Raw genomic sequence first — 10,737 nt, 5'->3', positions numbered from 1 at the left:
TATATACTTGAGGTTATTTGAGCAACCACTTTTGTGACAATAACCTTTATCCCTGAAAAGGTTCTCATGTTATATTGATTGAGCTTACGAATTCAACGAGCCAAGAATCACCCAATTCTGAGTTATAACGATGACGTTATGAGTGATTTATTAAAGTAACAATTATAAATGTTGCTGTAATTGTTGCCGTTCGTTAGTAGGAAACAATCCACGAACTGTTTGTAACCATTCACGGACTTGAGCCCAATTACGTGACCAGAATCCATTTTTGGTCAAGTTTTTGATGTTTCCTTATCTAGGCAAGATAGCTATTACTCCAAACATATTTGTTTACCATATTAAAGTGTTTGTGACTCCTTCCTAAGATAAATTGTGATTTGTTCACATAAATACAATATTTGCTAAATTAATTATTTATTTAATTATTTTGGCAAGATTTGTAACTTAGAAAAGACTCCCAAAATTAGGAGAGTCTTGAAAAAGGAAAATAGTTTTGCTTAGCTTTCAAGCTACCTTGTTCACTATAAATAAAGGGTTCGTGAGTGCTATACGTTTTCATCCCCTTTGGAAAATAGGTGTAAGCTTCATAAGGTTGTTTTCCATGTCTTCTGTTCTTCGTGAACAAGAGTGAGATAAAAGTCTTTGTATTGGGGATCACAAATCCGAGTTGGATTTAATCTTCGTGATTGATTATACAACTTGTAATATAGGTTTTTCACCTCTTGTCTATTCTAAGGACCTCTCGTCTGACATGAGACCATTCAAGAGTTGTTGATCATAAACCATAGGTTTTGATAGATTTCAGTTCTCGATCATATACCAACACTTGTTAGTCGAAATCATAACTAGAAAGAAAACTTCGATTAAGGTATCTCGTAATAATCCTTAAGAATTTTTAAACAAGATATCTCTATATTTATTTTAGTTGTTCTTGTTGTAGAATAATTAGGTTTCTCTTCCATTTTTGAAGAGTATAATAAACCCTAATCTACAAGTTTGTTTGATATTATGTTTACCTAGTAATTGTTTTTCTCAAAACAAACACAAGACTTTCAAAACCTTGATTCACATCTAATGGGAAATCGTATCAACCGTGTTGTTGTATTTTCTGAAGAGAACTTTGTTCCGCCAGAAGATTTTCGGGAATAACTTATAAAGAGAATTTGTGTTCTGCTAGAATTTATATGAGAAGAATTTCTAAAAAGAATCGGCTTTCTGCTAGGAGTTCTACAAGTGCTTGAATACAACTGAAGCAGGTATTACATCTAGTCTGAATAGGTAGTAGGAAATCTGTGTAACAACCTATAATCAGTGTGTGTTTATTCTGAACTAGGTCCCGGGTTTTTCTGCATTTGCGGTTTCCCCGTTAACAAAATTCTGGTGTGTGTGTTATTTCTTTTCCGCATTATATTTTCTTTATATAATTGAAATATCACAGGTTGTGCGTAAGTTCAATCAATTGTGAATCCAACCTTTGGTTGTTGATTAAATTGATTGACACTTGGATATTGGTTTTTGATACCATCCAAGTCATTTCGTATATTCAATAGGACTCGCAAATTCCTATTTGTTTGATTGCATATTGAATTGAGAAATTGAGATATAACACTTTGATATACTTTGACTACCTAGTTGATTCTCTTGAAAGTATATTGGAGTTAGTACATACAAATTGCTATGCGAAATATTGGGTGTGGTTGTTAGACCCCCGTTTTTCACTGCTGCTTGGAGCTTCTGCAACTCCTTTTCTACTGCCTCCTGGTAGATATCTGCTACTTTGTGAATGCATTGTTTAAACGGCGCAGCTTCAGCTGGTTTGATCCGAAGATGTTGAGAGACCAAGTCCGAATCAATTCCTGGCATATCTTCCATAGACCATGCGAAGATACCTTCGTATTCTTTGAGTAGCTTCTGAAACTGCACTTCCTTGTCCCTTTCTAGTAAAGTTCCGATGGTGATCATCTTTGGCTCCTTCTCAGTTCCAATGTTGATTTTCTTCGTTGGCTCTACCGGCGAGAAGGTTGGCTTCTGAGGTTGTAGAAGAGTGATGTTCTGTAATTTTCATTTGGCGGATGTATCCAATACCGGAGCAGTGTTAGTGTTTTTTTCCTGAGCCAAGGGGGCTTCAGGAACTTTGAAGTCTCCGTTCTTCACTTCGTTGGTATTTTCCCTTCGCCTTTTTCGTGCATGTTGTTGTGCTGCGGCTCTTTCTTTATTAAGTCGGACCTCCGCTAGGTTTCATAATTGTTGATGGTGGTTTTTAGTATAGGGAGAAAACTGTAAAAGTCTATCTACCTGACCCGACATCAGATGTCGTAGACATTGATATGTCTATATTCCGCAGGGAATTTGGAGAATATATCAAAATATGATGAGTGCATATGTCTCTCTTCATATTATATTGAAACTCAAGCTCCTAGATGAATTGTTCACTAGTATAGAGCCTAATGAGTGTATAAGCTCCTAGATGCATTACTCACTAATGCCGGAGCCTGCCGAGTATTTTTCTTATGCTATGTTCCCCGGCTGAACCCTTAATATTGATATGGCATGACAATTTGTGTTTACTCGCAGCAGAGTAGCACGAATTTCCAAGTATCAAGGTTAAGGTCCTTGCATAAAAGTACTCAATCGGAAAGCATACTGCTCTCTGCCAATAAACTTAAAGAACTCCGTGTCAACACATATAATTCAATCAATTTTATGATAATCCACAAGATTCAGATATTACCCTGACTAATTTGCAAAAATTAGGGTTTTGCGCCCTTCGCGGTATAATAAACCTTGCCCGTCGAAATTAAGCCTAGGTGAACTAAGAAATTAATCCGCCATGTATTAGTAGGTGCAAAATCCTACCCACAATTAGAAAACAAGGAATAAAAGGAGCCGCGGGATAGGAGCAGCAACAAAGGGAGGTGCGGCCATGCCGTAGGCCATCCGGAGCCACTTGCAAGTGGCCACACCCCATGTTTCCTGACCGACCCCTATTTCTCATCGACCAATCGGGTCGCTTTAAATCCGCTACACGCATTTGGGATGAGGCCGCGCCCATAGTGTTTGCCGGCCCTCTTTCCATCGACCCATCAGGTCGCTCTAAATGCGCCACACACATTTGGGATGAGGCCGCTCCCATAGTGCTTGCCGTCCCTCTTTCCATCGACCAATCAGGTCGCTCTAAATGCGCCACATCATTTGGAATGAGGTCGCGCCCATATGCTTGTCGGCCCTCTTTTCATCCACCAATCAGGTCGCTCTAAATGCGCCACACACATTTGGGATGAGGCCGCGCCCATAGTGCTTGCCGGCCCTCTTTGCATCGACCAATCAGGTCGTTCTAAATGCGCCACACGCATTTGGAATGAGGCGGCGTCCATAATGCTTGTCGGCCCTCTTTCTATCGACCAATCAGGTTGCTCCAAACTTGCCATAGTGTTAAAAGAGGCAAACTGCGCCAAACGGTCACAAAGCCATTGGCTTTCCGAAAACCACGCCAATATGCCAAACGTGCCATGTTGCGCCAATGAGCTGAACGGCATGCGGACATGCCACTCCGCCGCACCAAACATGCTACTTTGTGGAAGCATGCCAAACATGCCATGCCGCGACAATGCACTAAACGTGCATGCCAAACATGATACTTTGCCACAACAGCGTGTCGAACGTGCCAACGTGCCATAAATAGCACGCCTACATGCTAACCCACTTTATGTTCGTGGCCAACGCCATAACAGAGTTTGGTCAAGGTTTCCCAACTAGAACACGATTTCCTTTAGTGAATTAGTTGAAACTCTAACTTTGGTCGTGGCCTAAATTACGCCACTTTAGGCCCCACAACATGCCACGAGCCATGTGGGACCGAGAAACCCCGTACACCAAATTGAGTAATTTGTAACACTGAATTGTTACACTAATTTGTGTGACAGATTTTGTTACACAAATAAGTGTGACATCATTAAAAAGTGTAACAATAAGTATTCATCTAATTACATTTTATTGTAATTAATATTGTCATACTTAAAAGTGTGACAAATTATCCATCCCAATAAAAAGAGTAAAAGTATATATATATATAAATAAAATAAAATAAAGTGGAAATAAATTACCTGCTAGATAACCGGTAACCACGTTTTATATACGGTTATTATATACTGTATTAAAATCTAAAGAAATACAGAAAGCTTTACCTCTGGCTCCTCCTTCAATTATCTTTCAGTACTTCTTTGTAATCTCCGCTATCTATCTAAAGAGTAACGATGCATCTGATATTTCCCTTCAATTTTTTTTATTTCGTTAGGCCTTGGACCATTTTCTTCTGAAAGGTTTCTACCGCTCTTGTGTTCTTCACCAAATCATGAGATTTCGTTACTATTTTACGTAATTTGTCAGACAACTTATTAACTCGATTGAGATTTCGTTTAATTGCAGATAAAAATTGTTGTTAGGGCTTTCTGTAGATTACTATTCTAAATCTAATTATAGTTATTTTTCTGCCCTAATCGATGCTTCATTATTCCTATGCTTATGCAATTGATGTTTTCCCTAATTCCTATTTTCAGGTTGGACGTTTTGAGGCAATCACGTCAGGTCAATATGAGATAATACTATGGTTCCTTTGTTAATACACTCTTTTTCTCTTTTTGTTGATGATTTATATGATGCATAGCCAATTAGTTAACTTGTTAATTTGTGTACAATTTCTTGTGATTTTCTTGTTATGCAAACACTCTCGGTTTGATTCATTGTTGTGGTTTGTTTTTAAATGAACAATTTGGTGTTTCTTATCACTGTTAGCAACATAGGGTCCATCCTTGTTTCACTTGTATCATCCTTAGGGACATCTAATAGATATCTCAAGTCAAAGAAATCAATTAGGGCATATAGTGTAATCAATCTTTGATATATGATGCCTGCAAATTTATACTTGCAGATGTAAACGAAACACGATACACATGAGAATGGTAACAAACATTTATGAATGTTTCTGTATTCGTGCTACTCGTTTTGATCTCCTTTATTAGTTTCTTATCTTACTGCGGTGTATAAGCATTGAATGAAATACATATGTAGGACTTAAGGCTTGGATGTCCTCATCAAGGCCAGTTACATGTCATTGCAGATTTCTGTATAACTAGACAGAGATGGAGCTTTGTTTAAGAAAATACACATATTTGCTCTATGAAAGACTATTATACTTTTTTTTCTACGAATATCAATATCTTTGCTATGGGTGATAGTTTGGAACTTCTTTGAGTTAGTTTAGATTTAACTTCAGTCTTCAAGTGTCTTCTATTATTATTTGTTTGACATGCTCATTGGCTTATAAACAGAATCAAGGTTCCTAGCTTTCGCGACTGTGCCTGGTGAATCGTTATTTTATATTCTTGTCCACAACTGTTTTATTGTGCAAATTTTTGGATGTTGACTTGCATGTTGAGATTGTTAACAACTTGGATAGTTCATAATTGATAGATTGAATCAAACCTTTTGAATTTTAGATTTCTGACTCATGCAATCATTTGCATTTCACTTTGAGTGCTAATGTCGGTTCCTATGGTAGTTTGCCTTGGTTGGGAACTAACAAGCTTAATGAATTCACAAAATCCAACCTGAATGACTCCATATGGTCATGTCGCCATGCTATGGCCACTCATAGCCGCCCTTGCTCCTGTGACCATCCCGCGTTTTGGCTTCACCATATTCCTCTGACGTGGACATGGCGCCGTTTGCACAAAAAACGTCACCGTGGCGCGGCCACATGCCACACACACTAATTAGGGTTGCGGCATGCCAAACCCTATTTTAGGCAGGCGCCACTGCACCACTATACCACTACTGGCGCCAACAAAGTGTGGCCATAATCAATGGCCATCCTTTCTCGTGATTTACAATCTCAGCCGTCCAAATTCTCCACAGAATTGACAGGACTGTGGAAAGTCTTAGGCGACCAGCCAAGACAAGCCTAACAGCATCACACGCTGTTCTCCCGTGACAAGTCTCCTGACTTTGACTTGCCACACATAGCAATCTGCTGCACGTTTTCCACGAAAACACTCGAGACATCAAACATGTCACAAACTGGGGGATGCTCATCAGGGTATTGGTATGGCGGTTTACAGCGTGCAGCGTGCAACACGCCCATTATAAGAAAGTGTCAGAAAGCAGGGCAGTTAGTGGCGGCAAGAAGTAGTGGGTGTAAACTAACCCGTTTCCTTCCTAGTGGGAACGTGGTTTCTGGCATTTACACATGACCCCACTTTTCCATCACTTCATCATTCCCACTTTCTACGAGATCATGGTGCCTTCAATATGACTTGTATAAATAGGTTTTACCTATTTCAACTAAACAACAAAAGTTTTGGTTAACAACAACACAAGTATCCAGAAAAACACCAAAGAACTGATAGCTTACATTCCGCAAGCCAGTTCCATATTCTGATACAAGTCATAAAACAACCACACCTTCAGAATTATCCATTCTGGTCTCAACACCTTCTTCGCTTCCCTCCCTAAGACCAACTCTTCTCCTTCACTTTGTGACGGAAGCAAGACTAGAACGACCATTTCTTGGTTTAGGCCAGGATTGTACAGATTGATCTCTCGAATCTAAAGTTCTCTCGTCAGTGCATTTTTTTAGGTCTAAATTCGTTTCTCATCAACACACCCAAATTTACTGATAGGTGTTGTAAAACGCCTAATTTTATATCTAGTATTTATGCTTTCTTTGCTATTATCCTTGGGAATTGCATCTCTTATGTTTAGTTTTGAGTTATTAGGTTTAATGAAGTCCTTGAGAGCAAAAGAATGAGAAAATGTCCATTTGGAGCGAAAATGGCATAAAGATCAATTCCCGGGCGAGTGATAGTTGGAAATGACCAAAGTTGCATCAACGGAGATGAAGAATGAGCTGTCAGTTCCTTGAAACTGACAGCTGAATAGAACCAATTAAAGTTTGGGTGGCCTTGTCCTATTTGTTGGGTGCCTCTATCAATTGTGGTTACTACCTGTCCCTAAACTTCAGGTTTCTCAATCATTTTCTCAAATTCAGAGAAGAGAGAAAAGAAGCTATGGCGGCTGCTGTAAGGGAGGACAGGGGAGATCGTGAAGCTGAGACATCGAGAGATCGATGGGGTTCTTGAGGATTTCTGAAGCTGTTATAAGATTGACAAGGAGTAACAACTGTTGTTGCTGGTAATTTGAGGTTGAAGTTCTGAGAAGAAAGACTACAGGGTTTTGAGTTGAAATAAGAAATCAAGCCATGAATTGTTGGAGGAGATGACTAATGCTTCGATGGAGAAATCGAGAAGATGGATCTGTATGTTCAGTTTAAATGAAAGAGAAGTCAGGCAAGAACATTAGTTGTTGCTGTTGATATCTAGGGTTTCATGGAGATGAAGATTTGGAAGCTGATTCAGTGATTAAAAGACGAGTTGTGGATGAATTACAGATGGGTTATACTCAGATTTGAGTTTGGATTGATTTTAGCTGATGTTTGAGAATGAATGGCTTGAAAAACCGGCAGATTGCATGAAGTATAATCTGGTGGTGGTGATAAAATGAACTGTTGAGAAGAAGAGAAGATTGAGTTGTTGGTGTTGTTTCAATGGGGATTTGTGGAGTTCTGGCATGTATTGAACTGAAATGGGTACTGAATATGAATGGAATCAGATACAGGTCTTGATGGAAAAACAGTGGAGGTATTGGAGCTGTAATGTGCAGTTCAGGTGGTGCTGCAATGGATAGTCTTAACTTAAAGCTGTGGTTGCAGAGTTGAAGACTTTGGTGCAGTCAAGGAAATGAAAGAAATGTTGGCTGAAATGGTGAAGTTGTTGCTATGTAGATGTACGTCTTAGGCTGCGTATGTGGATTGTAGTTTGTTGGAATTCTGTGACTAAACTATAGCCATACAATCAAGTAGGAGCGGCATGAAGTTGAATTGCAATGGTGCAGTGGCTATGTTGCAAAGAATGGTGTTGTGGAGTTGTGAACTGAGTTTGCTTCGCAGGAATTTTAGCATTGCAGCTGGAGCAGGGAAGAAGTGATGCTGTGAAGAGCCAAGAAGAATCTAGTGCAGTTACGGCAACGAATCAGAACTTGTGATGTTCAGTCTTGCAGAAGCAATAGTCTTGTTGGATGTGTGAACTGCAAATGTGAAGAATGAGGTTGGTGCTGTGATGCTCTCGGAAGTATAGGTTTACAGGGAATGGTGTTGAGCCATTGGTGATGACTGAGATGGGCGCATCTAAGCTAGTTTGCAACTGAAATTGCAAGGAAATGTGAACTGAAATGCAAGAACAGAAGTGAAGGATGTTTAGTTGGTGATGTATTGCAGTTGTGGGCTTGAATAAGGTCTGTAGTTGTTGCAGGCAACAAGAAGAACTGGAGTTAATATGGAGCAGCAGAATTGGTGTTGCAGGTGCCAGCAGTACAGTGAGCTACAGATGAAGGAAGTGACAGATTAGCAAGGTTAATGTCACAGTCAAGAGCAGAAATTAAGATGCCGAGAATGGAAGAATAAACTGATGGATGAAGTGAAGAATTGCAGCTACAGGTGGAGATGGAATTGGAACTATAACTGAGCCTGAGAAGGTATGAAGCGCCAACATGGCTGGCAGTGATGCACAATCTTGGTGAAACAGAAGCCCAGGCCGTGCAAGTGGCTCAGGCCCGACCAAGTCAGCCTATCCAGCCAAAGTTTATATGGGGCTATTTCACACATTAATCACATGGGCTTGGTGGACTTGGTGATGGACTTTAGGAGACTTGACCTAAAAAGAGATACAAAACGAAAAACTTCTACAACTTTTGGGGGACGAATATTTTTCTACTGAGAGTTTTGGAGGAGAGTGGCGATTCTACTGTTTGCTTTTCGTACATTTTTCATTACTTTATTTTATGAAGATGATGATGATGATGGATTATTGGTTATGGGATAAAAGTTGATTTCTCAAGCATGATATTTAAATCAATGGATTAGTTTTGTCTCAACTTTATTGTTTATGATTCATTGTTAATTTTGTTGCATGATTTGAGTGATAGTTTGATTGAGTCTGGAATCAATTAGATTGGTCTTCATATCTATTGCTAGATTAGGTTTTATTATACGAAAAAGTGATAAATTCCTGATTACAAGTAGCATAAATGTGAGTAGTGCTTGTAGTGATATATCCTACTAGTCACATATGAATCATAACCTTAGTTAAATCGAATTAGTGCTTTTACACATTCGGTTGCTTTGATTAGTCTTATTCCTTAGAACTTAGTGCTTTTAGGGAGTTAAACTTGATTGTGCCTTTACACTTTAGGTTGCTTTCTAGGAAGAATTCACATATACATCTTTTAATGTGGTTGTGATGAAATCAGGGAATTAGCGGGATATACTTGCGATCAAGGTATCCTAGGACTATTAGTAAATGAGAGATTAAAATACCAATTCTAGTCATCGATGAAAATACATGTTTGTGAATGATACTATCTCGTGACCAATATCTCCTCCTTATTGATTGTTTCAATTATTTCATTTGCTTTGCTTTACTTTATTGCTTATATTAAATTCAAAATCCCCTCTTGGTTGTTAAGAAACCGAAATTTTATAACAACAAAAGCCTCTCTTTGGGAACGAACTCTTTTTTACCACAGACTATATTTATATTTAGTAGATTGAGAAAGTGAAATTATTTTTGACGCATACGACAACGATCAAATTTTGGCGCCGCTGTCGGGGACGCATACGGCTTGTTATTAAGTTTTTAGTTTCTTTTTATAATTTCTGCTTTTATCTTTGCTTTTTGCTTTTTTGTATTGTTTCTCACTTGTTTGCGAGAATTGTTTTCAGGTACCTAATCCCTGGCTTCTAAAGATTGGAACTATCCAAGGTGCGGGATAGCTAATCGAAGAGGCACAATACTCCAACCAAGTCAAGACACAACCGGAAGAACAAGAGTTAGAAGTGGAAGAAGAGTTACAACTAGAAGAAGAACAAGAGGTTCCATTCGTAGAAGAACCACTAGTTGAAGAAGAACCACTAATTGAAGAAGAAACAATGGGTGATCGTACACTCAAGGACTTGGCTTCTCATAGGCTTGATGCACAACGATGGTGTATTCAAACAAACTCAACCTTCGAGATTAAGTCGGGGTTGATTAGAGAGTTACCAAAGTTCCATGGCATGGTAAATGAAGATCCAAACAAGCATCTCATGGATTTCCATACCATAGTCACGACCATGCTACTACCGGAGATTAATACGGATGGAGCGATGTTGAAAGCTTTTATATTCTCTTTGGCGGAAAATGCTAAGGAATGGTTGTATTATTTACCGTCTGGGAGTGTCACTACATGGAACGGGTTGAAGAAACTTTTCTTAGAGAGATATTTTCCTGCATCCAAAGATACTCAAATTCGTAAGGATATTTGTGGAATACAACAAAAGGATGGGGAGTCATTGTATGAACGTTGGGAACAGTATAAGAGATTGGTGGAAAGCTTCCCTCACCACCAATTTAGTGACGTGATGATAATACAATACTTCTACGAAGCTCTCCAACCAAGTGATCGATATCTTCTTGATGTTGCGGGTGGTGGTGCACTAGTGAACAAGACGGTGGCCCAAGCTACCGAGTTGATTGAAAGCATAGCTGCAAACTCGCAACAATTTTACACAAGAGGTGGACCAACGGTTAGGCGAGTGCATGAAGTTATTGATTCATCATCACACCGTGATCAAAGGATGGATAATAT

The 10,737-nt window shown here is 39.1% G+C and overlaps 1 long non-coding RNA gene across 1 annotated transcript; it reads left to right on the top strand.

Moving 5' to 3' along the window:
- The first annotated feature begins 4,169 nt into the window (after window positions 1-4,169).
- LOC113292809 lies at window positions 4,170-4,619 on the top strand. The gene is made up of 2 exons (XR_003331880.1): window positions 4,170-4,319; window positions 4,557-4,619. It is a non-coding gene; the product is annotated as an uncharacterized LOC113292809 (long non-coding RNA).
- The last annotated feature ends 6,118 nt before the right edge of the window (window positions 4,620-10,737 follow it).

Source organism: Papaver somniferum, chromosome 7 (assembly GCF_003573695.1).
Source record: "Papaver somniferum cultivar HN1 chromosome 7, ASM357369v1, whole genome shotgun sequence".
In the NCBI taxonomy this organism is placed as follows: Eukaryota; Viridiplantae; Streptophyta; class Magnoliopsida; order Ranunculales; family Papaveraceae; genus Papaver; species Papaver somniferum.
This window is presented reverse-complemented; position numbering and strand designations above follow the sequence as displayed.